This window comes from Lagopus leucura, unplaced genomic scaffold, assembly GCF_019238085.1.
Source record: "Lagopus leucura isolate 7727_CA_CO unplaced genomic scaffold, USGS_WTPT01 34133-0_obj-0_obj, whole genome shotgun sequence".
Lineage (NCBI taxonomy): Eukaryota > Metazoa > Chordata > Aves > Galliformes > Phasianidae > Lagopus > Lagopus leucura.
In genome coordinates, this window is record NW_024968964.1 from 1 (window position 1) to 3,201 (window position 3,201).

The 3,201-nt window shown below is 54.9% G+C and overlaps 1 long non-coding RNA gene across 1 annotated transcript; it reads right to left on the reverse strand.

Annotated features, from left to right (window-relative positions):
* Window positions 1-1,302: 1,302 nt before the first annotated feature.
* Window positions 1,303-3,201, reverse strand: LOC122193940. Its single transcript, XR_006183016.1, has 3 exons — window positions 3,160-3,201; window positions 1,504-1,680; window positions 1,303-1,434 (listed from the first exon to the last, which is right to left on the reverse strand). It is a non-coding gene; the product is annotated as an uncharacterized LOC122193940 (long non-coding RNA).

Below are 3,201 nucleotides of genomic sequence, written 5' to 3' on the forward strand. Positions count from 1 at the left end.
CATCAAGCCCAAAACCACGCTCCTCCCAAACGCATTTCTTTTATCATCACCCCCCAAACCCTTTTTTGCCCCCCCAAACCCTTTTTTGCCCCCCAAAACCCTTTTTCCCCCCCCATAACCAACCCCCAAAACCACAGAATGATAGAATCATAGGATCACCAAGGTTGGAAAAGACCTAAAAGATCATCCAGTCCAACCGTCAACGGTTGGAATCTGGATGAAACAAAGACGGGATCATGAAACAAAGACGAATCATTTTCCCCCCTTCGCCAGCTCCCAAAACCCCTTTTTAACCATCACCATAACACCCAAATCCCATTTTATTCCCACAACCGATCCCCAAAATACCTTTTTCATCCCCACCACCAACCCCCCAAATCCCCATTCTTTCCACAAACCAAACCCCAAACCCCTTTTTCCATCACCAACTCCCCAAAACCCCTTTTCTTCCCCCTTAGAACCCCCCCAAACCCCAATTTTTCCCATATCCACCCCCAAAAAAAACCCTTTTCCCATCACCAAAACAAAACCTTCTTTTTTTCTCTCCACAACCAACCTCAAAACTCTTTCCTTCCATAGAGCCCAGGGTCCCTGTCCCCACAGGACCCAGGACGTTGCCCCCATAGAACCCAGAATCCTTGTCCCCACCAAAGCCAGGACCCCTGTCCCCATAAAACCCAGCACGCTGTCCCTATAGAACCCAGGACCCCGTCCCCACAGGACCCAGGATCCTTGTCCCCACTAAAGCCAGGACCCCTGTCCCCATTGAACCCAGCACACTGTCCCCAAAGAACCCAGGACATCTGTCCCTATAGAACCCAGGACCCCCGTCCTCACCAAACCCAGGACCCCATCCCCACAGGACCCAAGACACCCATCCCCCCAGAATTTGGGACCCCTGCTCCCCATAGAACCCAAGATCTCTGCCCCCACCAAACCCAAGACCCCTGTCCCCATAAAACCCAGCACACTGTCCCTATAGAACCCAGGACCCCCGTCCCCACAGGACCCAGGATCCTTGTCCCCACCAAACCCAGGACACCCATCCCCCCAGAATTTGGGACCCCTGCTCCCCATAGAACCCAAGATCTCTGCCCCCACCAAAGCCAGGACCCCTGTCCCCATTGAACCCAGCACACTGTCCCCAAAGAACCCAGGTGTTCCGGGTCTTTGGGGATCCACGATCCTGGGGGGATCCTTGTCCCCACCAAACCCAGGACATTGTCCCCATAGAACCCAGACCCCCCATCCCCATAGAAGCCAGGACGTTGTCCCCTATGGACCCCCCCTCCCCATCCCCGAGGCCCCACCGTCCGGCGGCCGACACGCGTTCTCGTGGCAGACTCGCTCCATGGGGGTGAAGGGCGCATGGAGCCCACAGTGGGGACACGTCCAGAAGCTCCGGAGACACTCATTGTAAAGGTCTGCATCCGTCTGTAGGGGAAACGGGGAGGTGAGGAGGGGACAACGGGGCGAGGACGGGCTGAGGGACGCACGACTGACCGCCAGGCAGTTGTAGGTGAGGAACTGGGTGACGCGGTGACCGCCCTTCGTTTCGTGGGGTTTCATCTCCATCCCTTGGAAAAGCCCCGGGAGCTGCGGGGTCGCGGTCACCGTTTGGGGTCCGACGTAAAGCGAGCGTTGCTGCAGGGCTGTCAGCTGGCGCAGGCGGTACGGAACCTGGGGGAACGTGGGGTGGGGGTGTGGGGAGCCGTGGGGTCGCCCCAAGGCCCTCCTCCAAGCCAACGCCACGTGCTGGGGATGGGTTCTGTCTCCAAGGGAGGAGTTCCCCAAATTGGGGCCCATCCTCATTGGGGATTGATGGGATCCCCCCCCATTCTCCAGGGAGGGGTTCTGCAGCCCCAGCGTCACCTCGTGGCTCCATACTGGGCTCCCAGTGAGCTCTTGTCCCCTTTGCACTGGTTTCCAGCCTATGGGATGCCTCCCAGTATGGCCATGGCCCTCTTATAACAGGATTCCATCCCACTCGTCCAAGTTCCGTTGGACGTCCCCAATTTTGCATCATCAAAATGCTACAACTGCCCCAATTTCACGCCATGAAAAGACCAAAACTTTTCATGTTTCAAAGTTCCCCAATTCCGTGCCATGAAATCACCCAACCAAACACAACCCAATGTGACAAGCCCCACCAAACCCCACCAAACCCCCCACCAAAACCTTACAAGCCCAAGCAATTTCCCAACCAAGCACCACAAAACCCAACCAAACCCAAACAAATCCCCACAAAAACCTATCCGATCCCAATGAAGCCCAAGTAAAACCTCAACCAAACTCAACAAACACCCACAAAAACTCATCAAAACCTCAAGCAAATCTCATCACAATCCCACAAACCCCACCAAGACCCCACGAAACTCAACAAAACGCGAAGGAAACCTCAACAACCCCCCCAAAAAACCCACCAAGCCCCAGCCCAAACCCAATGCCAGCTCCACAAAACCCCACCAAACACAACAAACCCCCTCAAAAGCCAAAGAAACTCATGCAAAATCCCAACCAAAGCCCTACCCAACTCAACCCCACAAATCTCAACAAACCCCACCAAAACCAAACCAAACCCCCAACCCAACCTAGCCCCACAAAACCCAACTAAACCCCATCAAACCTCAACTGAACCCATCAAAACCTCAACTGAACCCCAAGCAAATCCCACAAAACACCCAAAAAACCCAACCAATCCCCAACCGAAACCCACAACCCTCCCTCAAAACTCAACTAAACCCCACAAAATCCCAACCCAACCCCAACTGAACCCATCAAAACCTCAACCAAACCCCAACCACATCCCACTAAACCCCTCAAAAAACCCAACCAACCCCCAACCCAACTCAACCCGACCCTACAGAACTCAACCAACCCCCAACCCAACTCAACCCGACCCTACAGAACTCAACCAACCCCCAACCCAACTCAACCCGACCCTACAGAACTCAACCAACCCCCAACCCAACTCAACTCGACCCTACAGAACTCAACCAACCCCCAACCCAACTCAACCCGACCCTACAGAACTCAACCAACCCCCAACCCAACTCAACCCGACCCTACAGAACTCAACCAACCCCCAACCCAACTCAACCCGACCCTACAGAACTCAACCAACCCCACCACAACCTCACCAAATCCCCCCATACCCACCTTCTCCTGCAGGAATTCCAGCAGCCCCCGTCTCAGCTTGGT